Below are 26,924 nucleotides of genomic sequence, written 5' to 3'. Positions count from 1 at the left end.
GCTGTGACCCGATGAACCGGAAAAAGACTGCGATCGGTGGCGTAATTTTACACCACCAATCGCAGTCCGAGGATTTGAGGAGGCGGTGCTGGCCCTGGTGCTGAACACTGCTGTCCAGGGTGCTGATTGGTGCAGGGGAGAGAGGCGCGAGATTCAAACTTCCTGCGCTCCTCTCTCCCCTCCTCTTCCTGTCCAGCACCCTGACCGTGCAGCATCGTCCAGCACCAGCTCCTGTGTCCCCCTAATCGGCATCCATCACCCTCCTGCACCCATCGCCACTCAGGTAGGTTAGGGTCAGTGAGGGAGAGGCACCATTAGGAAGGGAAAGAAGGGAAAAGTTAGTTAGGAAAAAAAAAAAAAAAAAAGAACTTTTACACAAAACTTTTTTGATCCATCTATCAGACCCCAGAGCCCCCCCTGCCACTTGCCCCCCCCTACCAGCCCCCCACCACCACCAGCCCCCCCCCACCCCCCCCACCCATCCCCCCACCAGCCCTCCCCCAGCCTCCCCCCCCCCTCACCACTAGCCCCCTTACCACCACTTTTTTTTTATTTTTCTGCGTTCGCTGACTGGTCGGCACTTTAGCGTCCGTCCACTGTTAGCGCATCGCCTGCCCCACCGCTGATCAGTGTTGTACCGCTGATCAGCAACTTTGAACTTTTTTTCCTAACACTTGCCCCTTTATTTTCCTTTTTTTAGTACGCGAACACCCGTTGCCCCCACACACACGCACATATAATAAAGGTTTCCACACACGCACACCTACACGCACACACACCCATGGCCCGCCGGGTGTTCTCGGCCGAGGAGGCATACGCCCAGATTGCCTCCGACTCCGAGAGCCCCAGTGAGGATGAGGATGACCCCACATTCCTTCTGTCATCCGCATCCTCCTCATCATCATCGGATGACGATGAGCCACCAAGGCGGCGGAGACGCCGCCAGGCGGAGCCAGGGGCCACACATGCTAGGGATCCTGTGGCCCACCCTAGTACGAGCCGCCCTGGGGTTCGTACTGGTTTCCCGGCCCACCAAATAAGTTCACCGGAGCCCCCTGCCGATGAACTTAGCTGGTGTCCCCCAGTGGACTTTGAGCCTGAGATTCCGGATTTCGCTGGCAATCCTGGAATCCAGATTCCCACAGTGGGGTTTACTGAAATAGACTTTTTTAGTTTTTTTTTCAGTAACCCACTGGTGAATTTGATGGTGGAGCAGACGAATCTGTACGCCCAACAGTTCGTCGCTCAAAACCCAGGCTCATTTTTGGCTAGACCCGGTGGCTGGACGCCGGTCAGTGCAGCCGAAATGAGGACATTTTGGGGCCTCGTGCTGCATATGGGTCTAGTCCAAAAACCCAGTGTCAGGCAATACTGGAGTGGGGACGTCCTATACCAGACCCCACTGTACAGTATGGTCATGACACGTCCCCGGTTTGAGGCCATCCGGAAATGTCTGCATTATTCCGATAATGCAGCATGTCCACCCCGAGGTGATCCTGCCTATGACCGGCTGTATAAGATACGGCCGGTCATCGATCACTTTGGGGCCACATTTCAGCAGGCCTACGTACCTGGAAGGGAGGTCGCGGTTGATGAGTCTCTCGTTGCGTTCAAGGGGAGACTCAGTTTCCGCCAATACATTCCCACAAAGCGGGCGAGGTATGGCGTGAAGCTATACAAAATTTGTGAGAGTACCTCAGGGTACACTTACAAATTTCGTGTGTACGAGGGGCGAGATTCCCGTATTCAACCCCCAGAATGTCCCCCCACTCTGGGTGTTAGCGGGAAACTCGTGTGGGACCTTATGCACCCACTGCTGGATAAGGGTTACCACTTGTACGTGGATAACTTTTATACCAGCATTCCCTTGTTCAGGTCCCTTGCCGCCAGATCCACGTTCGCTTGTGGGACCGTGCGGAAAAATCAGCGCGGCCTCCCTGCCCACCCCCTCCAGGTACCTATCCCCAGGGGTGAGACCCGTGCCCTTACCAGTGGAAACCTGTTGCTGGTCAGGTATAAGGACAAGAGGGATGTCCTTATGCTGTCCACAATCCACGGTAACAGCACCACCCCAGTCCCTGTGCGAGGTACCGCGGCAACGGTCCTCAAGCCCGATTGTATCGTCGACTACAATCGGTATATGGGAGGAGTTGATCTCTCTGATCAAGTCCTCACGCCATATAATGCCATGCGCAAAACCCGGGCATGGTACAAAAAAGTTACGGTCTACATGGTGCAGGTTGCCATGTACAACTCTTTTGTACTATCCCGAAGCGCTGGCAGCACAGGGACATTCCTCCAATTCTATGAGGCAGTCCTCAAAGACCTGATCTTTTCGGACCGGGAAAGAGCAGGCCGGAGTACCTCGGGAACTGGAGGCGCCCGGATCGTCCCTGGCCAACACTTTCCAGGTGTGGTCCCCCATACTGGAAAGAAGGGACGAACCCAAAAAAGATGCAGAGTGTGTCACAAGAGGGGGATACGGAAGGACACCACCACTCAATGTGACACGTGCCCCGATCATCCGGGCCTCTGCGTTATCGATTGCTTCAGGGAGTATCACACTTCCATGGAGTACTAAATTTTTATAATCCCCAACAGTCCACTAGAGAACATAAAACACTATGGCTCTTAGACTTTGGAGACACAGAAACAATTTTTTTTCCCCAAAAAAATATTAGTTTTAGAGCAGGCATCCTCAAACTGCGGCCCTCCAGATGTTGTAAAACTATAACTCCCAGCATGCCCAGACAACCTACAGCCATCAGCAGGGCATGGTGGGAATTGTAGTTTTACAACATCTGGAGGGCCGCAGTTTTTAGGATGCCTGCTTAGTGTCTCCAAAGTCTGAGAGCCATACATATTGGGCATCGTCGCGTGCGTAAAAGTCGTCGCTATAAAAATAACATTTGACCAAACGCCTCGAATGAACGGTGTTAAAAATATAAAACAAAAACGGTGCCAAAACACCCATTTTTGGGCAAAATTTCAATTTGAATCCCTTTTGCCGGTAATAAAGCAAGGGTTAACAGCCAAACAAAACTCAATATTTATGGCCCTGATTCTGTAGTTTGCAGAAACACCCCATATGTGGTCGTAAATGGCTATATAGCCGCACGGCAGGGCATAGAACGAAGGGAACTCCATACGGTTTCTGGAAGGCAGATTTTGATGGACAGTTTTTTTTTTGACACCATGTCCCATTAGAAGCCCCCCCTGATGTAGCCTAGACTAGAAACTCCAAAAAAGTGACCCCATCTAAGAAACTACACCCCTCAAGGTATTCAAAAGTTACTTTACAAACTATGTTAACCCTTTAGGTGTTCCACAAAACTAAATAGCGAATGTAGAAAATTTTTTAGAATTTAATTTTTTTGTTACATTGCCTCAAAAAAGAGTAATATAGAGCAACCAAAAATCATATTTACCCCTAAAATAGTCCCAAAACAACAACCACCTTATCCTGTAGTTTCCTAGATGGGGTCACTTTTATGGAGTTTCTACTCTAGGGGTGCATCAGGGGGCTTGAAAGGGTACATGGTGTAAATAAACCAGTCCAGCAAAATCTGCCTTCCAAAAACCATATGACGTTCCCCTCCTTCTATGTCCTGCCGTTTGGCCAAACAGTAGTTTACGACCACATATGGGGTGTTTCTGCAAACTACAGAATCAGGGCAACCCATTTTGAGTTTTGTTTGGCAGTTAACCCTTGTTTTACTCCTGGAAAAAATTGATTATATTGGAAAATTTTCCAAAAAATAGAAATTTCTAAATTGTTTCTCCATCTGCCATTAACTCTTGTGGAACACCTAAAGGGTTAACAAAGTTTGTAAACCAAGTTTTGAATACCTTGAGGGGTGTACTTTCTTAGATGGAGTCACTTTTTTGAAATTTCTATTCTAGGGGTGCAACAGGGGGCTTCAAATGGGACATGGTATAAACAAAACCAGTCCTGCAAAATCTGCCTTCCAAAACCCATATGGTGTTCCCCTCCTTCTATGTCCTCCCGTTTGGCCAAACAGTAGTTTACGACCACATATGGGGTGTTTCTGCAAACTACAGAATCAGGGCAACCCATTTTGAGTTTTGTTTGGCAGTTAACCCTTGTTTTACTCCTGGAAAAAATTGATTATATTGGAAAATTTTCCAAAAAATAGAAATTTCTAAATTGTTTCTCCATCTGCCATTAACTCTTGTGGAACACCTAAAGGGTTAACAAAGTTTGTAAACCCAGTTTTGAATACCTTGAGGGGTGTACTTTCTTAGATGGAGTCACTTTTTTGAAATTTCTATTCTAGGGGTGCAACAGGGGGCTTCAAATGGGACATGGTATAAACAAAACCAGTCCTGCAAAATCTGCCTTCCAAAACCCATATGGCGTTCCCCTCCTTCTATGTCCTCCCGTTTGGCCAAACAGTAGTTTACGACCACATATGGGGTGTTTCTGCAAACTACAGAATCAGGGCAACCCATTTTGAGTTTTGTTTGGCAGTTAACCCTTGTTTTACTCCTGGAAAAAATTGATTATATTGGAAAATTTTTCAAAAAATAGAAATTTCTAAATTGTTTCTCCATCTGCCATTAACTCTTGTGGAACACCTAAAGGGTTAACAAAGTTTGTAAACCCAGTTTTGAATACCTTGAGGGGTGTACTTTCTTAGATGGAGTCACTTTTTTGAAATTTCTATTCTAGGGGTGCAACAGGGGGCTTCAAATGGGACATGGTATAAACAAAACCAGTCCTGCAAAATCTGCCTTCCAAAACCCATATGGTGTTCCCCTCCTTCTATGTCCTCCCGTTTGGCCAAACAGTAGTTTACGACCACATATGGGGTGTTTCTGCAAACTACAGAATCAGGGCAACCCATTTTGAGTTTTGTTTGGCAGTTAACCCTTGTTTTACTCCTGGAAAAAATTGATTATATTGGAAAATTTTCCCAAAAATAGAAATTTCTAAATTGTTTCTCCATCTGCCATTAACTCTTGTGGAAGACCTAAAGGGTTAATAAAGTTTGAAAAAACAGTTTTGAATACCTTGAGGGGTGTAGTTTCTAGAATGGGGTCATTTTTGGGAGGTTTCTATTATCTAAGCCTCACAATATGACTGCAAACCTGAACTGGTCCATAAAAAGTGGGATTTTGAAGATTTCTGAAAAATTTCAAAATTTGCTTCTAAACTTCTAAGCCTTGTAACATCCCCAAAAAATAAAATATCATTCCCAAAATGCTACACACATGAAGTAGACATATGGGGAATGTAAAGCCATCACAATTTTTGGGGGTATTACTATGTATTACAGAAGTAGAGAAACTGAAACTTTGAAATTTGCTAATTTTTCAAAAAAAATTGTAAAAATTTTATTTTTTGGTGCAAAAAAATTAACTTTTTTGACCCAATTTTAGCAGTGTCATGAAGTACAATATGTGACGAAAAAACAATCTCAGAACGGCCTGGGTAAGTCAAAGCGTTTTAAAGTTATGAGCACTTAAAGGGACACTGGTCAGATTTGCAAAAAATGGCCAAGTCCTTAAGGTGAAATAGGGCTGAGTCCTTAAGGGGTTAAAATGTCAGGTTTCTGTGATGTAAAAAAATTAGACAAAGATAAATCATTTCAGAACTTTTTCCACCTTTAATGTGACCTATAAACTGTACAACTCAATTGAAAAACAAAGTGAAATCTTTTTGGTAGAGGGAAGAAAAAATATAAAAATAAAATAATATGGTTGCATATGTGTGCACACCCTTAAACTAATACTTTGTTGAAGCACCTTTTGATTTTATTACAGCACTCAGTCTTTTTGGGTATGAGTCTATCAGCATGGCACATTTTGACTTGGCAAGATTTGCCCACTCTTTTTTGCAAAAACACTCCAAATCTGTCAGATTGTGAGGGCATCTCCTGTGCACAGCCCTCTTCAGATCACCCCACAGATTTTCAATCGGATTCAGGTCTGGGCTCTGGCTGGGCCATTCCAAAACTTTAATCTTCTTCTGGTGAAGCCATTCCTTTGTTGATTTGGATGTATGCTTTGGGTCGTTGTCATGATGAAAGATTAAGTTCCTCTTCATGTTCAGCTTTCTAGCAGAAGCCTGAAGGTTTTGTGCCAATATTGACTGGTATTTGGAACTGTTCATAATTCCCTCTAGCTTAACTAAGGCCCCAGTTCTAGCTGAAGAAAAACAGCCCCAAATGATGCTGCCACCACCATGCTTCATTGTCGGTATGGTGTTCTTTTGGTGATTTGCAGTGTTGTTTTTGGGCCAAATATATCTTTTGGAATTATGGCAAAAAAGTTTAACCTTGGTTTCATCAGACCATAACACCTTTTCCCACATGCTTTTGGGAGACTTCAGATGTGCTTTTGCAAAATGTAGTCTGCATTGGATGTTTTAATCTTCTTCTGGTGAAGCCATTCCTTTGTTGATTTGGATGTATGCTTTGGGTCGTTGTCATGATGAAAGATTAAGTTCCTCTTCATGTTCAGCTTTCTAGCAGAAGCCTGAAGGTTTTGTGCCAATATTGACTGGTATTTGGAACTGTTCATAATTCCCTCTAGCTTAACTAAGGCCCCGGTTCTAGCTGAAGAAAAACAGCCCCAAATGATGCTGCCACCACCATGCTTCATTGTCGGTATGGTGTTCTTTTGGTGATTTGCAGTGTTGTTTTTGGGCCAAATATATCTTTTGGAATTATGGCAAAAAAGTTTAACCTTGGTTTCATCAGACCATAACACCTTTTCCCACATGCTTTTGGGAGACTTCAGATGTGCTTTTGCAAAATGTAGTCTGCATTGGATGTTTTTCTTTGTAAAAATAGGCTTTCGTCTTGCCACACTACCCCATATCCCAGACATATGAAGAATACAGGAGATTGTTTTCACATGTACCACACAGCCAGTACTTACCAGATATTCCTGCAGCTCCTTTAATGTTACTGTAGGACTCTTTTTAGCCTCCCAGACCAGTTTTCTTCTTGTCTTTTCATCAATTCTGAACTTTATTTGGGGTTAATCAGAGGCACTTTAAATGATGGCAGGTGCATGCTGACTCCTATTTAACATGATTTTAAATGTGATTGCTTAATTCTGAACACAGCTGCATCCCCAGTTATAAAAGGGTGTGCACACTTATGCAACTACATTATTTATTTATTTATTTTTAATTATTTATTTTTTCTTCCCTCCACCTAAAATATTTCAGTTTGCTTTTCAATTGAGTGGTACAGTTTATCAGTCACATTAAAGGTAAAAAAAAGTTCTGAAATTATTTATCTTTGTCTCATTTTTTTTACTTCACAGAAACCTGATATTGTAACAGGGGTGTGTAGACTTTTTATATCCACTGCATTTCCTAGCTGGAGAAACAGTTTAATGGTGTAGAACACTGTGCCTTGCAGGAACTTGCATAGGGAGTCTGCTGTGGTAGTGAGTCAGCATGGACTCTATAACATTTTGCCTGTCCTCCAATGGGATATCCATATCCTTCCTTGGATCTTTGCCTTCAAGGGAATGTAGCCACGGGAGTGGTCCAGACTTCCACCTTTAGAAAAAAACACTGGAGGCAACACCACTCTCCTGGCCACATCCTGTCACCCCCCCCCATGTGGTAAAAAATATACCAAGGGGAGAAATGATCAGGGCTAGACGCATCTGTTCAGATGCCGTTTTTTTGGAGGAGGCACAAGCTGCCGCAGGGAGACTACAGGCAAGGAAATATTGCAACAGAAATATACAGGATGCCATCACGTCAGTCAAGTCCCAAGACAGGTATAATTTGTTTTTTAGCAGAAACTCAACATAAAAACAAAGCGAAAAATAAAAATAGGAATAAAAAATTAAAAAAAAAGTTAATTCCACCTCAGTTGGGGATAAACCAATTACCTCTGTGACTACTTAGGCCCCTTTCACATGGGCGAGTTTTCCGTGCGGGTGCGATGCGTGCGGTGAACATATTGCACCCGCACTGAATCCTGACCCATTCATTTCTATGGGGCTGTGCACATGAGCGTTGATTTTCACGCATCACTTGTGCGTTGAGTGAAAATCGCAGCATGCTCTATATTGTCCGATTTTCACATGACGCAGGCCCCATAGAAGTGAATGGGGTGCGTGAAAATCGCATAGCATCCGCAAGCAAGTGCGGATGCAGTGCGATTTTCACGCATGGTTGCTAGGTGACAGTCTATTCACTGTATTATTTTCCCTTATAACATGGTTATAAGGGAAAATAATAGCATTCTGAATACAGAATGCATAGTATAATAGTGCTGGAGGCGTTGAAAAAAATATAAAAAAAGTTAACTCACCTTCTCCTCTTGATCGCGTAGTTCCCGGTCTCTTTACTTCTTGAATGATGAGCTGTGGGCTAAAGGACCTGTGGTGACGTCAGATCACATGCTCCATCACCACGGTGATGGACCATGTGATTGAAGCATGTGATCTGACGTCACCACAGGTCATTTAGCCCACAGCTCAACATTCAAGAAGTAAAGAGACCGGGAACTACGCAATCAAGAGGAGAAGGTGAGTTAACTTTTTTGAGTGCACTATTATACTATGCATTCTGTATTCAGAATGATATTATTTTCCCTTATAACCATGTTATAAGGGAAAATAATATAATCTTCAGAACATCAATCCCAAGCCCGAACTTCTGTGAATAAGTTCGGGTTTGGGTACCAAACATGCGCGATTTTTCTCACGCGAGTGCAAAACGCATTACAATGTTTTGCACTCATGTGGAAAAATCGTGCATTTTCCCGCAACGCACCTGCCTCTTATCCAGGCCAAAAATAAGACGCCCGTGTGAAAGAGGCCTTACATTGAGGAATATGTGAAGGTATGTGACATTGTCAGAAGTCATTTACCTGTTCTGAACGGCGATCAGGGATGGGACGGGATAGTGTCCTCGGGTGTAAGATGTGTTGCACGCAGGGCACCTACAGTGGGACAAAAGATTAGTCCTAGTATGTTTTATGGTCACCAGTCCTGGTTATCTTATAAAGGCAATTACAAATGCAGCAGCAACAGGTGCATTTGCTGTGGACATATGGATGTTAGCAAAAGTATTACGTCCACAGCTAATGGTAAAACCCATAAAATAAATCAGCTTTTAAACTGCAACACTGATTTTGCAGTATATGTGATCACCTGTAAAGAATGTCAGTTACAATATGTGGGGTGTACTACAAAGCAGATAAAAACTAGGGTACGCAAACACCTTTCAGATATTCCTCATATAAAACGCAAATTATTTCTGCCGCAAGTTTACACTTTGCGGTGGTTCACAAGCAGAACACTGCAGCTTTCTCAGTTCAGGGAATAGTGAAGGTATTGCACCCTATTAGAGGAGGAGACCATAAGCACAAGCTCTTGAGCAGAGAAGCATATTGGATGTTCAGCCTGGGGAGCTGCACACCCAATGGTCTGAACAAAAGATATGATTTTGTTTTGCAGTACAGATAAATTAAACTGCTTTTAGTTTTTCAATTTTTATAAGTGTGCTGTCTTTGCTGAATATTTTTTTCTGACAGATCAGAAGAAGGGTCCAACAAATTCTGATGTCAACCAGGCCAAAAAGTCAAAATATGGCCCAGTTATGAAGTCGGGACGGTGGCAGCAGCATGAAGAGACCACAGAGTGGCCCAGTAACAAAGTGGGGAGATGGCAGCAGCATGAGGAGACCACAGAGTGGCCCAGTGACATAGTGGTGAGGTAGCAGCAGCATGAGGAGACCACAGAGTGGTGATGTTACAGCAGCATGAGGAGACCCCAGAGTGGTGATGTGGCAGCAGCATGAGGAGACCACATAGTAGTGATGTGACAGAAAGTTGAGTTGGCAGCAGCATCAAGAGACCAGAGAGTGGCCCAGTGGCATAGTGGGGAGGTGGCAGCAGCATGAGGAGACCACAGAGTGGCCCAGTGACAGAATGGGGGGCAATACTAGTACCAGCTGAAGATGGTGGGTGGCAGTAGGAGCACCTGGCAGCAGGTGTGGCATCTGGCGGGTGGCAGCATCAGAATAGTAGCTGAAGCAGGTAGCCAGAAGAAACAGGTCTTTTTTGACAAAGTTTAGGAGTGGCACCATGTATGATCTAGTCTGTTGTATCATGCAGTGGTGTTTGAAAATCATGGCTGATCCACGCCAGATTCATCTTCACAAAGGTCAGTTTATCTACATTTTGGGTGGGCAGGCGTATTCTTCTTGGGGTAACTATGGCCCCTGCCTCGCTAAACACCTGCTCTGATGCCATACTGCTGGCCAGGCAGGAAAGCTTGTCCAGGGCAAATATGGCCAGTTGTGGACACAAATTCAGTTTGGCTCTCCACTAGTCCAGGGTATCTTCGATGTGGGGTAGCAGTCCAAGTATGCCACAACCTGCTGGTTCAGGTTCTGCTCTATGTCTAGCTGCTGCTGCTGGTGAGTAGTTTATTCTGTAGGCGGCTGAAAAAAGCTGCTCATCAGGGACTCTAGACTTAAGTTGCTGCTGATGGAGCTAGTACTGCACTCCTGCCCCTCCCCCAGCAACCATGGCAGTGAAACGTGAGCGCAGAAGGCCCCTCTGGTCATACCTGTGTGAGGATGGGTGATGGCGCACATAGGCAGTGGCCAACTGACTACATAGGATGTCTCGATTGTAGTTCAGTTTGCTCTCCCTCTGAACGGGTGTAAAAAATGCTCCCATTTTGGACCAGTAGCAAGGGTCTAACATATTGTAGAGCCAGTAGTCTTCCCTCTGCTGAATGGTGTTAATTCGGCAGTCACTACGCAAGCAAATGAGCGTGCATCAGGCCATTTAGTAACATAGTAACATAGTAACATAGTACATAAAGCCGAAAAAAGACATTTGTCCATCCAGTTCGGCCTGTTATCCCGCAAGTTGATCCAGAGGAAGACCCCTCTCTAGTAGCTATAGCCTGTAATATTATTAAGCTCCAGAAATACGTCCAGGGCCCTCTTGAATTCCTTTATTGTACTCACCATCACCACCTCCTCAGGCAGAGAGTTCCATATTCTCACTGCTCTTACCGTAAAGAATCCTTTTCTATGTTTGTGTACAAACCTTCTTTCCTCCAGACGCAGAGGATGTCCCCTCGTCACAGTCACAGTCCTGGGGATAAATAGCTGATGGGATAGATCTCTGTACTGATCCCTGATATATTTATACATATTAATTAGATCTCCCCTCAGTCATCTTTTTTCTAAAGTGAATAACCCTAATTTTGATAATCTTTCAGGGTACTGTAGTTGCCCCATTCCAGTTATTACTTTAGTTGCCCTCCTCTGGACCTTCTCCAGCTCTGCTATGTCTGCCTTGTTTACAGGAGCCCAGAACTGTACACAGTACTCCATGTGTGGTCTGACTAGCGATTTGTAAAGTGGTAGGACTATGTTCTTATCACGGGAATCTATGCCCCTTCTGATGCAACCCATTATCTTGTTGGCCTTGGCAGCAGCTGCCTGACACTGGTTTTTGCAGCTTAGTTTGCTTAGTTTATTAAAATTCCTAGATCCTTTTCCATGTCAGTGTTACTGAGTGTTTTACCATTTAGTATGTACATTTGCGCAAGCGACTCGGAGGGATTCCCTGCCTCCACTGTATCCTCTTCCTCATTGCCTTGTAGCTCCTCTGGCTGCTCCTCCTCTCCTGTCACCTGTGTAGAAAAAACACCCATTTCTCTACGCATTGCTTTTGCTTGAATGTCCTCCTACTCTAGTTCAGTCCCCATAGGGCTCATGTGGCCGTGATAGGTAGTTGCCATGTCTCCTGTCCCGACCAGCTAGATTTAGCAGAATGTGCTTTAGGACTTGAATCAGTAGAATGATATTGTTCATCCGATTGTCCTGGCATAGTCTGACAAATAACGTGGCCTCCTCGAAGGAACTGAGCAAATGGCAGGTGTCATGCATGAGCTGGCACTGGCTAACATCGAAATTACACAGGGTACTACCTCTGTCCTTCTGTATTATCAAGGAATTGTTTATGGCCTTTCTCCGTTTATATATTCAGTCCAACATATGAAAGGTGGAATTCCAACGGGTGGAAACGTTGCATATCAGCCTATATTGGGCTGCATCCTGGCCATTTTCAGGATGTCTTACAGATGGGGTGATGATTTCAGGAACCGCTTAACAACCAGATTGAACACGTGCACCATGTAGGGTGCATTGCTCAGCCCTCCTTGATGCAGTGCCGACAGCATGTTCTTCTCGTTGTCGGTCACCATGGTTTAGATTTTGAGCTGTCAAGGAGAAAGCCGGGATTCAAATTCTTGATGAAGGTCATGGAGCAGTTCCTCTCCTGTGTGATTCCGTTAGCCCAGGCAAACTAGCCTCAGAACAGTGTGACACCTCCATGCCCTGCACATGTTGTATTCTGGAAGACCACTGAATTGTCCCTGCAGTGAAGGGTGAGGACACAGTGGAGGATGAGTAGGCAGAGGTGGGCATTGTCGCAGGACCAACGGCGTGAGAACGCGGAGGCACAAGCGATGTCACCTGGCCAAGTTGCTGGTGTGGCTGGACAGGAACCACATTTACCCAGTGGGCCATAAAGGACATATATTGCCCTTGACTGTAGTTACAGCTCCACATGTTGGAGCTGCCATGCACTTCAAGGCTCAAGGACTGGCGCACCTTCTGTTCTTCATATGTGCGCGGAGCTGGTACTGCCTTTTTTGCAAAGAAATGGCGGCTTGGGACTCTCCACCTCGGCTCGGCACAAGCCATCAATTCTCTGAAAGATGCAGCACCAGCCACTTGGCCAGGAGCGCGTTCAGCTTCTGCGCCGTTGGATGAGTAAATGCATACTGTTGTAAGAGCAGGAGCATCAGGACCAGTGTATGATGGGAAAAACAGATAGCTCCCTTTGGATGAGGTGGGGGAGCCTTGACTGCATGAAATTAGGTGCGTGCCACTGGGTGATGCAGCAGTTGCTGCAGCGGGCTGGGCAACTACATCAGAGCCACGGGTCTCCCAGGTGACTTTATGGTGACATTGTATGTGTTGATGCAGATCCCTGACCACGCTTTACCTTCTGACCACAAATTTGGCAAATCGTCATGTTCACCTCCTCTGGTGGCTTCATAAAAAGTTTCCACATCGCAGAGTATGGCATTTTCCCCCCACACTCTACGCTGACTGCCTGCTATTGCTGCCACCATGAACCTCTGCACTGCTACTTTCAGGTAGGCTCCTGCGAATTGGGTGGTCTACCCAGGGCACATTTGGCTTCCGACCTCCCACTGCTGCCACCCTGCTGACTCGCGGTCACGCTACCACCTTGCTGACTTAGACATTGCCTCATGCGCAAGCTGCCAACCTCTTCTCTTGATGATGATGATGAAGCCCCTTCTTTACCCAGCTCCCAAGTGCAATAGGCTACATCATAATCCACTACTGTCTGCAGATCACTCAACAGTCTCAGGGCCAGGAGCCTGACCGCTCACATCACCTGCTCCCACGCGACTCTCATCATCACTACTTGCCTGCCTAATGGAGGAAGCGGCAGATGTCTCCTCCAGATCTTGGCTGGGCAGTAGCTGCTGACTGTCCTCTGTTAGCTCGTCCTTCCTGAAAAGTGGAGCCAAGCCTACAGCATATAATACTCGCGCTGAGGGAACAGAAAATAATAGAGGCAGGTTGAAGACAGTTGGGGGAACAGGGCCTGCTTCTGGGCCATGCCAACTAAGCATTGTGTCACAAACTCTTGGCTGGGGGTGTCTGATGTCACTTGCAATGAAGTCAAATACTGAGTCAACCATTCAAGCACAGCTGGGTTGTTGGTCAAGACGCGACTACTAGATGACACTGGGAGCTTTGCACCCCTGACACAGAAATATTATAAATAATCTGGCTGTTAATTCTGTGGGTGACCTATAGCGGTATTTTGTGAGTACAATGCACCATCTTGGCATCCCTGACACAAAAATATAATAATAAATCTGGCTGTTAATTCTGTGGGTAACCCATAGCCATTTTTTTTGTTGGTCCAATTCACCATCTTTGTACCCCTGACACAAAAATATAATAGTTACTCCATCTGTTAGTTCGGTAGGTGACAGATAACTATTGTTTGTGTGAGGTACACCTGCACTGCATAAGAGACAGGGAAATAAATCTAGTTAATCCATCCGTTAGTTCGGTGGGTGACATATACCTATTGTTTGTCTGAGGTACACCTGCACTGCATCCATGACAGGGAAATATGTCTAGTTAATCCATCTGTTAGTTCGGTGGGTGACATATACCCATTGCTTGTCTGAGGTACACCTGCACTGCATATATGACATGGAAATTAATCTAGTTAATCCATCTATTAGTTCGGTGGGTGACATATAAACATTGTTTAAGTAGAAATTGTAGTGTAGAAGCAGCACCGTGCGGTCTCAGGATAATGCGTTTGTCAATGCAGCAGCCTAGCCGTAGGCCCTTGATCCATCAGGCCTTGAAGTACATACATAGAAGAAAAAATGGCTTCGGCAGCATGTCGCAGTATCAAAAAATTATTTTATTCGTACCTCCAGACACAATTGGCAAAGTTTTGACTGTTCACCAGTCTTTATCAAGCCTAATGACAACAATGCTGGTAGGCATATATATATCCCCCCCAGTTAAAAAACACACCCCACATTACATCATCAAAGCCAATCAATATATAATGGAATACATCTGTTCATGTTGCCACTTACTACTATTGACATGTCTGCCACATTCGTATTGTGCGCCTCGGCGTACCATCATCTCTAATGCGCAGTCGCGTCTCACCATATTTGCATACCGGAAGTATCACCTGTCGTCATGGCGTCCGGCGGCGTCTATGTCTCCAACCAATGAGCTGCTGGAAGCAATTTTGAGTTACGTAACAAAAGTCATTTCTCTCCAACGCAAAATAACCATGTGGTTGAAACATATATCAGCTTTGTCAAGAAACGTATCGATCAATTGAGGGAGGAGAGCACCCACCAGTTCAGGCACAATCTGTCCCAAGATGAGAGGCGGGCTGTGTCTGAGCTGGAACATAATAAACAATTGACGATCAAGCCAGCTGACAAGGGGGGTGCCATGGTCGTGATGGACACCTGTAAATATATTGATGAGATTACAAGACAGGTAGGAGATGTTAATGTTTATGAGATGTTGAGTAAAGATCCAAAGTGTGATATAGCAGATGTTATAGGGGTATTATTGGATGAGGCCCTAAGCCAGGGAATCATCGATGATGAACTATATGGCTTTTTACATGTGAGCCATCCGATTACCCCTGTAATATATGCTTTACCCAAGATCCATAAGAGTTTGGTGGATCCCCCTGGCCGACCTATAGTGTCGGGCAGGGGTTCCATCTTCAATCCTGTATCCATCTTTTTGGACAAAATATTGCGGATCCACGCGACCACGGCCCCCTCCTATATCAGAGATACTGGCCATTTCTTGACTAAGTTGAATTCACTTGTTTTGCCGGCGGAGTTCTTACTTGTAAGTTTTGATGTTGTATCGCTGTATACATCCATCGACCACTCTTATGGTCTAAATGTCGTCGATGTGGCCCTGGCCGGCACGGAGATCTCTCTCTGGGGGCGCGCTGGCTGATCCTCACCCTCCTGGAGGTGGTCCTGAGGAGAAATTATTTTCTCTTCGGGGACACCTTCTACCAACAAAAGCGGGGTGTGGCGATGGGGTCCAATGTGGCCCCCACCTACGCAAACATCTTTATGGCGGAGGTCGAGGATCGGCTGGTGTATCGCTCCACTTTCTTTGAGAGAGTTCTGTGTTGGTGGCGCTACATCGACGACATTTTCCTGATATGGACAGGTACTACACCTGAGCTAGATGAGTTTCATGTGCACCTGAATTCTGGGGTCCGGGACCTGCAGTTCACCGTGATGCATTCTGCCCGTGAGCTGCAGTTCCTTGACGTCCGAATTCAGGTGCACAATGGAAGGATCAGTACTGATCTATTCCAAAAACCCACAGACAGGAACATCCTGTTAATGTATGATAGTAGTCACCCTCAGACTATGGTGAGTTCCCTCCCGTGGAGTCAACTACTCAGGGTACGTCGCATCGTATCCGATGACACCCAGTTTGGATATAGGATGGATGAGATGTGCAAGAAATTTTCTAAGAGAGGTTATCCTACCAAATTGATCAACCGTACTAAACATAGGATTGTATCCATGAAACGTGGCTCTACTTTGGTAAGGAAACCACAGAAACAGGTGACCCCCCCGAATTCCATTTGTATCCATTTTTGGGAGTGATAGCGGCAACATAGCCACCATCCTACGACAGGATTGGCAGATCCTACAGAAAGGATTACCTGCAGTCACGGAATTCTCTGTCCCCCCAATGATGGCATACAAACGGAGCCCCAACCTACGTGATAGATTGGTAAAAGCGGATATAGGGGGTAAGGATATTGATAAACAGAAAAGACTAGCACCACTTAAGAATGGTAATTTCCCTTGCCTTTCCTGCTGCAACTGCGGTTGCATCATGAAAGGTGACGGTTTCACTCATCCATACAGTGGTAAACGGTTTAAGATTAAGGGACATTACACATGTAAATCCACAGATGTGGTTTACATGATACAGTGTCCATGTAGCTTGATCTATGTGGGAGAGACCACGATGGAACTGAGGGAAAGAATCAACAAACACAAAAGCACAATAAGAACAGGAGCACTTGACAAACCGGTTGCAAAACACTTCATTGACTGCAAACATTCCATTAATCATCTTAGATTTCGAGTAATCGATAGCGTAGGGTATTTGAGAAGGGGTGGGGACAGGAAGGGAATACTCAGGAAAAAGTAACTCAAGTGGATCCATACCCTTAGGTCCCTTCAACCTTTTGGTTTAAATTTGGAATTTAATGTCGCATCCATCGATTGATATCGGTCGCTGCATTGTCCTCTTAAGTATAGGGACATCATGTTTTTAGTATGTGTTACACATCCCTGTTGAAATGGTTTCTAAATTGATATGTCAAAATGCCTTTGATATTATTTGATGTGTGATACATATGGGATATACATTATGCATATGATGATTCTATATGATTGTTATGCACTACGACATGTACTGTCTCCATCTCTGTATATATGCAAATGTGTACACTCCGATTGTCTTTTGATAATAGGGTGATCATTATTGAGGTCTGTGACCCTATATAATGTTGATCTGCCCACTTTTTGACACGGATTATACACATTCTTCCATAGTAAGTAGCGCTGACCGTAGCGTCGCCGTTGTCATGGCGCCGATATCTGCGCCATGTCTCCATTGGCTGCGCTTCTCATGTGACCCACGAGATTGACGCACGGATGTGCGCACCGTACTGGGTGTCACGTGATAGTCGCACAGGCCATGACGTCAATGGTTGCTTCCAGCAGCTCATTGGTTGGAGACATAGACGCCGCCGGACCCCATGACGACGGGTGATACTTCCGGTATGCAAATATGGTGAGACGCGACTGCGCATTAGAGATGATGGTACGCCGAGGCGCACAATACGAATGTGGCAGACATGTCAATAGTTGTAAGTGGCAACATGAACAGATGTATTCCATTATATATTGATTGGCTTTGATGATGTAATGTGGGGTGTGTATTTTAACTGGGGGGATATATATATATGCCTACCAGCATTGTTGTCATTAGGCTTGATAAAGACTGGTGAACAGTCGAAACGTTGCCAATTGTGTCTGGAGGTACGAATAAAAGAATTTTTTGATACTGCGACATGCTGCCGAAGCCATTTTTTCTTCTATGTATATACCCATTGTTTGTCTGAGGTACACCTGCACTGCATACGTGACAGGGAAATAAATCTAGTTAATGCATTTGTTCGTTCAGTGGGTGAGCTCACAAAATGAGGAGAGCATTAAATAAGGGACGTAGCCCTGGCTGTGGTCCTGCTGGTGTTGGTGGAGCTCCTGTTGCAGGGAGAGGAGGTAGACATGGTCGATATGTGCCAGCTACACACCCAAATGAAACACCTTCCTCAGGTGTACGTAGGCGACAGAATATTTAGCGTTATTTTGTAGGCCTGAATACCGGTGTACGAATGGTGAGGCAAGAACAAGTAGAGGCAATAGTAGATTGGGTGGGTGACGGTGCCTGTAGTTCCTTCACATTGTCTCCCACCCGATCCTCTGCTGAAAGCGCAGAGTTGGCACCTGCAGCCCCTGGGCATTTGTCTTTCACCTCACCCCCTTGCAAATCAGGCAAGCAGTCTGAGCCCCAAGTCATGCAGCATTTTCTTATGATTTTTGATGACTCTGCTGGCAGGGTTTCCGTCGGCCATGACCTAGACCTCCCCCAGAAGTGGAAGAGATTGAGTGCACTGATACCCAACCACTTACGTTTCAGGATGTGGACATGGAAGGACCACCCCAGCACTTCTCTGATTATGACGAAACACAGGTGCCAACTGCTACGGCAGTGTTCAGAACGGCAAGGAGGGCAGGGGTGAGGAATGGGTGGAAAATTATGTGGAGGATGATGAGGTCCTAGATCCCACATGGAATCAAGGTCATGCGAGTGACATGTGCAGTTCGGAGGAAGAGGTGTTGGTCACACAGCTCCAGCCGCACAGCAAAAGAGGGAGCAGGGTGCAAAAGAAGAGTGGCCATTCCCTAGCGAGTACACCTGCTACTGCCCACTGCACCCAGGGACTGAGCAAACCAAAGTCAGGTCCAAGGAGTTCCCTGGCGTGGCAGTTCTTCAGACAATGTGCTGACGACAAGACGCAAGTGGTTTGCAGGTTGTGCAATCAGAGCCTGAAGCCAGGCATAAATGTTCTAAACTTGAGCACCACCTGCATGACCAGGCATCTAAATGCAAAGCATGTGATGCAGTGGAGTACACACCTTAAAAACCACAAAATAATTCAGGCTCCTCCTGCTCCCTCTTCTGCTGCAGTCTCGACCTCTTCCTCCCCCTCTAGAGTGACAGTGGCACTTGCCACCCCGCAAATAGAGGATGTGGCAGCAACAACACCACCTCCACCACCGTCACCCAGCATGTCCACACTGTCCAATGGAAGCATTCAGCTGGTTATCCCCCAAACATTGGAGAGAAAGAGGAAGTACCACCCTACCCACCAGCGATCCCTGGCCCTGAATGCCAGCATTTAAATGGAGACAGAGACTTTTAAACACCTTATGGTGGTGGCTGTCCCACGGTATGTGGTTCCCAGCCACCTCTACTTTTCCAGGTGAGCCATCCCTGCCCTACACAACCAAGTGGCAGACAAAATCAGATGTGCACTACGCAGCTCCATCTGTGGCAAGGTCCACATAACCACTGATACGTGGACCAGTAAGCACGGGCAGGGACGTTATATCTCCCTAACTGCACACTGGGTTAATGCAGTGGAGGTTGGGCCTGAGATGGATGGCTCACGTCCTTCCGCCACCGAGAATTGCAGTACGTTTCTCATTGTCTCCTCCTCCTCCTACTCCGCTTCCTCCTCTACCCCTTCCTCATCCGGTCAGCATAACACCTGCACCACCAACTTCAGCACAGCCAGGTGGAAAAGACAGCAGGATGTTTTAAAACTCATATGTTTGGGGAAAAAACCACACACCGCACAGTAGCTGTGCACGGGCATGGAACAACAGACAGATGAGTGGTTGGTGCCACTGATTCTCAATCCCGGCCTGGTAGTGTGTGATAACGTGCAAAATAGCGTAGCAGCTCTGGGCCTAGTCAGTTTATGCATCTATTTATTTGTTTTACCGATTTCAATAAAGCAACATTTTTGTATATAAAATGTTTGTATTATGTGTGTGTATATGCTGAGTGTCTGAGTTTGTCCCATCTAGTAGCTATGCATAGTAAGTGTGCAGAATGTTTTAGGACAGGCAATGCCCCTCTGGGCTTCCATAGTCTATCTGATGACAGCAGATGTAAGATGTGCTAATTTGCATATATTTTTCCCACAAATAAAAAGTAATTTTGACTGGCTTACGATACTCCTCATGTGTACTTGCCACCCTCCATAAGAAGAAATTGTACCCCAACCAAGGCCTCTCAACAACGTTTATTTGCTCTGCCTTGGTAAAGATTAGTTAGATGGGAAGAGCTGGAGTCCTGGATCAGTATTATTTTCTTTTTTGGAGAGGAGACTAGCTTGCATGTCTCTTTGCTAGAGAAGCATTATGTGGGGATACAAACACAGCAGTAAATTAATTATGAGTACCCCTCAGAAAATCCATATATTTTGTAGAGAAACCCAGAGCAGCAAACTACGCACTGTTTCACTCAAAAACCCCAAAATTTGGGTTGATTTGAGGGATGAAGTTTTGTTACATTTGTAATAAACTTAGTTCGATTTGCTCATCCTTACTTTTGCACACATTTTTCCTATGGAACATTGTGTGATAAATACATTTCCATACATTTCTGTATCTCTTCAATGAAAATCAGTACCCCCTGTATTGTAGTTATTATAAATACATTTTCACTTGCTTTAGAATAGGACAGGAGAATTTGCAAACCTTATTGAGCAGAAAACAACATGGGCTTGGTTGCATTGGCTATCATTAGCCCTATTTCAAGCCAATAGAATAGAATTCTACATTGCCTCGTTTTTAATTATGTTTTGCACTTTTAGGGTACAATGCAGATTTGTTGCAAAAATTTCAGACAAAAAAAAACCCATTTATCTTAAAATAATAGTTAATGTATCATGTGATTTAGTGAGATTCTAAAACAAATCTGAAGCATGTTAAAGGGAGTGTGTCATCAGAATTTTTTTTTTTTAAATGCTGTTTAAGGCTACTTTCACACTAGCGTTTTAGTTTTCCGGTATTGAGATCCGTCATAAGGGCTCAATACCGGGGGAAAAAAACGCTTCAGTTTTGTCCCCATTCATTGTCAATGGGGACAAAACAGAACTGAATGCTCCAAAATGCATTCCGTTCCGTTTAGTTACGTTCCGATACCGGAGAGCAAACCGCAACATGTTGTAGTTTGCTTTCCGTCCTGCCACAATAGAAAACTGATCCGTCCTCCATTGACTTTCAATGGAGTTCATGGCAATGTTAAAAATAATACAACCGGATCCGTTCATAATGGATGCAGATGGTTGTATTATCAGTAACGGAAGAGTTTTTGCTGGACCCTGCTGGATCCAGTAAAAACGCTAGTGTGAAAGTAGCCTAAATAACTTTTTTATGTTTAACATACTTTTAAATAATTTTTGATGAATTTATTTTAAATTTTCCATGTCACATTGTATATTTAAACAAAAAAAAAAATCCATCAGTTTTCACACTGGCCGCTATGTCTAATAATTGGCGCCAGTGCTCTTGGTTTGTACAGATCACTTTACTGCAGTTACATTATTCTAATCCTGTCTGTAATTATATCACTTCTGTGTATAGATAAAACGGGATCCACCATTCACAATAGGTGATTGTCAGAGATTATCTATTCTTCCCTTGTACAATAACCTCTGCACAGGTCACTGATCATGTCTAGAAGACTCTCCCATAGAAGTCAATAGGGTCCCCTCTTTTCCATTGTGTCTATGGAACTGGGGCTACCATAAGGCAATTTTTTATGCTGTGTAAATGCTGTTAAGAACAACTCAGGAAAGATGGCAGCCCCCATAATGATGTTCAGGAAATAAAAAGAAAAAAAATCTATAATCAGAAAATAGAACCAGATTTTAAAAATTTGTTACTATCTGATTTTAACTGGCAAATACAATTTTTGGTGACACACTTCCTTTAATTCATTCTTTTAGAACTTTAGTACATACAGTTGCAAGAAAAAGTATGTGAACCCTTTGGAATGATATGGATTTCTGCACAAATTGGTCATAAAATGTGATCTGATCTTCATCTAAGACACAACAATAGACAATCACAGTCTGCTTAAACTAATAACACACAAAGAATTAAATGTTACCATGTTTTTATTTAACACACCATGTAAACATTCACAGCGCAGGTGGAAAAAGTATGTGAACCCTTGGATTTAATAACTGGTTGAACCTCCTTTGGCAGCAATAACTTCAACCAAACGTTTCCTGTAGACGCAGATCAGACGTACACAACGGTCAGGAGTAATTCTTGACCATTCCTCTTTACAGAACTGTTTCAGTTCAGCAATATTCTTGGGATGTCTGATGTGAATCGCTTTCTTGAGGTCATGCCACAGCATCTCAATCGGGTTGAGGTCAGGACTCTGACTGGGCCACTCCAGAAGGCGTATTTTCTTCTGTTTAAGCCATTCTGTTGTTGGTTTACTTCTATGCTTTGGGTCGTTGTCCTGTTGCAACACCCATCTTCTGTTGAGCTTCAGCTGGTGGACAGATGGCCTTAAGTTCTCCTGCAAAATGCCTTGATAAACTTGGGAATTCATTTTACCTTCGATGATAGCAATCCGTCCAGGCCCTGACGCAGCAAAGCAGCCCCAAACCATGATGCCCCCACCACCATACTTCACAGTTGGGATGAGGTTTTAATGTTGGTGTGCTGTGCCTCTTTTTCTCCACACATAGTGTTGTGTGTTTCTTCCAAACAACTCAACTTTGGTTTCATCTGTCCACAGAATATTTTGCCAGTACTGCTGTGGAACATCCAGGTGCTCTTGTGCAAACTGTAAACGTGCAGCAATGTTTTTTTGGACAGCAGTGGCTTCCTCTGTGGTATCCTCCCATGAAATCCATTCTTGTTTAGTGTTTTACGTATTGTAGATTTGCTAACAGGGATGTTAGCATATGCCAGAGACTTTTGGAAGTCTTTAGCTGACACTCTAGGATTCTTCTTCACCTCATTGAGCAGTCTGCGCTGTGCTCCTGCAGTCATCTTTACAGGACGGCCACTCCTAGGGAGAGTAGCAGCAGTGTTGCACTTTCTCCATTTATAGACAATTTGTCTTACCATGGACTGATGAACAGCAAGGCTTTTGGAGATACTTTTATAACACTTTCCAGCTTCATGCAAGTCAACAATTTTTAATCGTAGGTCTTCTGAGAGCTCTTTTGTGCGAGGCATCATTCACATCAGGCAATGCTTCTTGTAAATAGCAAACCCAGAACTGGTGTGTGTTTTTTATAGGGAAGGGCAGCTGTAACCAACACCTCCAATCTCATCTCATTGATTGGACTCCAGTTGGCTGACACCTCACTCCAATTAGCTCTTGGAGATGTCATTAGTCTAGGGGTTCACATACTTTTTCCACTTGCACTGTAAATGTTTACATGGTGTGTTCAATAAAAACATGCTAACATTTGATTCTTTGTGTGTTATTAGTTTAAGCGGACTGTGATTGTCTATTGTTGTGACTTAGATGAAGCTCAGATCACATTTTATGACCAATTTGTGCAGAAATCCAAATAAGTCCAAAGGGTTCACATACTTTTTCTTGCAACTGTATGTGGTAAGAATATGTGTTGTATGTGTAGTTATGATTGTGCCAATGAGCCTTATGCCATGATACCACAGAGTATCACAATACCTTACAAAATAGTTCTTATTCAGTATACAATGTACAGTAAGTAGTGTTCAGAGAATTGAGGCATCAATAGCAGAATTTGATCCAAAGTTTAGGAAAAATTGTCTCATGCTTTGTGGTAACGAATAAAATTTTTTCTAAAATGGTGGTTGAAAATAAAAAAAAATACACTCACCTCATCCACTTAATCACGAAGAGGCCATTTGCTCCTGTCTTGATTGAACAAAACCCACTAAAGGACCTGCAGTTAGTGTGAAGATGTCACCATGTCATCACGTTGGCCATGAGTGGTGACATCAACATAACTGCGCAGCCAGCGTGATAACGTGGTGACATTGTAATACCCCGGAGTGGTATTACCACTTCTGCACTCCGCTACAGTCTCTAATGGTTAACATAAATGTCAGCTTTGTATTTATTTCCAGATCCTTTACACCGTGCATTTCTAATCTTGTTATGAAACCGTTATGCTCATGTAATGTGCCTGGTTGTCCAGCTGGTGGCAGCAGATATCTTTAGGCAGAATGGAATTTACCATTCCATTTTCCCCCCTTTCGGCAGAAGTGGGACAGTCTTGTTTCCTACCAAAGGGAGGAGTTATAGTTCTAGTTTATTCTGGTTTGGGCTTGATAATGGAGCTAAGAAGACATGGAAGATGTAGCAGCAAGGGGAAAATGTTCTCCGGCTACAGCAGGAGTCTCTCTAAAGGGAAGTAGCTCATAGAGCCCTCTGACTCCTTGCTAATTTACTTACTGAGTGTCAGGAGATGGCCCCCAATCAAGGAATACCAGAACCGACCCAAATCGAGTTTAGCACAGCAGAGAGAGAAAATAGAGTTATTAAGTTTGCCTGCCAGTTTATGCTAAATCCTGCTGGAACCAAGAGAAAGCCTGAATATTGTCTGGATGAAAACCCTGGGGATTGGATGTATCCAGGTAGGAACACCGTGACACACACAGAGACCATTAAGGGCTTAACTACACACCCCGACATTCCTATAGACCTGGGACATGATCGGCCCTGGGAGGCGGCACCTGGCAACATTATCACTTCGTTGCAGTCCACTGCAGACCGGAGAACTCAGTGCAACCTTATACTAAAGTACACACAGGCTTGAATGGGCCCACAGGAGAACATTTGAATCCCCCATGGGCCCCATCACCGTGCATGGCCAGCGTGATCATGTGGTGACGTCATCACACTGCTGCAGGCCCCTTGGTGGGTTTTCTTCAATCAAGACGGGAGTGGCTGGGAGTGGATGGCCTCTCCGTGATCAAGTGGATGATGTGAGTATATATATATATATATATATATATATATATAAATTAACCCTGGATTAACCCCCTGAGTACCTGAATGTGAGTCTCAGATACCACCATCAACATTGAACATGGCATCTGAGGGGTCAAATGAAGTTCCCCTTCATTGCACCCGCTCCATACAATAAAAAGCAATTTTTAACAAATCAAATTTCTTGACAAAGTTTGGTGAAGCAGCTAAATTGAATTTTATAAAACTTAGCTCATGTCTAATTGTAAGCATTGTAAGGACACTTTGGTATGCAAGTTTCTACATCTCACTCTCTTGCTGAGGTCAGAATGTCATCACTTTAATATCGGAATGTAATAACTATATTCACAGCAAAATCTCAATGCAAATGAGTGAAAAACTACTATATTAACGTTGCAGACAACAAGTAATTTTAAAGCATGACATACAAATGGGAGCAGGTTGAATGAGGTAGAGAGAATGTTTCCTCCTACTGCTTCGGCTAATTATTATTATTATTATTCGAACATGGTAAATGACATTCGGCAGGACTGAAAACTGCTTGCAAAAATTATCTTATCTCAAGATTACACAAAATATGATTTGACCTTTCTTTAATAATATGTTTTTTTTTCTGTCTCTTTCTTAATTTCAATTATGTACATGGTTAAGCAAATTATATACAGTATACGGAATATAATATTGACAAAATTGACATTTTCACCAATGAGAAAGGAGCCTTTTGGTCTGACCACATTAGGAGAATTTATTCATATTCCCTATTAACGCATATGGACATCATACAGGAGGTCCCTTGCTTAGGACCTGCAGACCGGAGAACTACTAGGACTGTGGTTCTAGTACTGGGAACTCAGTGCAAACATATGCTAAAGTACCTACAGGCTCAAACTGGCCCATAGGAGAACAGTTGAATCTCCCAATGGGCCCCTAGTCCTTCAAGTCCTGCACAAGTGCCACAGATAGACAACCGACATCATCTCATTCAGCCTATGCCCAAATAAAAACTGTGTAACTAATTTAACAAACTACCCGGTTGAATTATTATAGCGGCATCAGGTGGCTGAGAAGATTTTTAGGCACAGGAGCAAGCCAGCCATTGTCCTTCATCATTAATCATCTTGCAACATTTTGCTTGCTGGCTGCTGTGTTAATAGCTAAGAGGGTCCTAGTCCAGGGCAAGAGCCAGTCAGCAGAATACTGACATAGTCTCCAAGGCAGAACAGTCTGAGAAACTGACTAGGTGGCAGACTACTACTGAAAAAGTGTGTTGGCGCAGTTTTAGGGCTATAAGGAGATGGGAGTATTGGCATATGGTACCCCAGAATAATTTTTTTTACTGGTGGGTCCTAGGCTCCCCAGTTTGACACGGTTTTGAGTAGGTGCTTTGTAATACCTCACTTCTTATGCAACAGCTGTTGTAGGAGGTATGTACAACCTCTAGTGCTTCCCACGGGAATAGCAGCCAAGTTCCAGGGGCTTAGGTTGATCATCAATTGGTCTTCATTTACAGAAGAATGGACAAACTATTTAATATATACAGAATATCAATCTTTTAATGTTTTAACAAAGTCTAGACTGATGGCAGAATTACCAAGCAGTTGGAAACAAAAACAACCTACAGCTGAATCTAAATGCAACTATATTTCGAAAATGAAGGCAGATGCAGGAGGCACAGTGGATCTTTCTGTTCAGTAAAATAAAACATGTATTCATTATTTCATTCTGTGACCTACTGTAATATGCACAAATGTGCCTTGTTTGTAGAGAGGGCACAGACTGAGAAGGTACAATGGCATTTTTACAGCAATAACAATTGTACAGCAGAACAGAGAAACCATTCACATTCTGCATCATAGTACGTTGCTGGGAAATAAATGGTCTCTGCACTATACTGTAGAGATTGACATAAAAACTGTCAGATCACGACCTCATCAATGAATAAAATGGTATCTAAAATGCAGATTGTATTAAATACTTATTAATAATTGAACAAGATAATTAAAAAGTTACAAATCCCCAGATTCCACTTTGAGAAAGTCTTAGCAGAAAGTATTAGTAGGGCATCCTGGTGCATGTATAGGCATGGTATATACAGGTGCAATATACTGTAGTATATTGTGCAATATACTGCAACATTTTCCTGATGTGCCAGTTTATT

This window comes from Bufo gargarizans, chromosome 2, assembly GCF_014858855.1.
Source record: "Bufo gargarizans isolate SCDJY-AF-19 chromosome 2, ASM1485885v1, whole genome shotgun sequence".
In the NCBI taxonomy this organism is placed as follows: domain Eukaryota; kingdom Metazoa; phylum Chordata; class Amphibia; order Anura; family Bufonidae; genus Bufo; species Bufo gargarizans.
The sequence above is the reverse complement of the archived record's forward strand: the minus strand, read 5'-3'. Positions refer to the sequence as shown.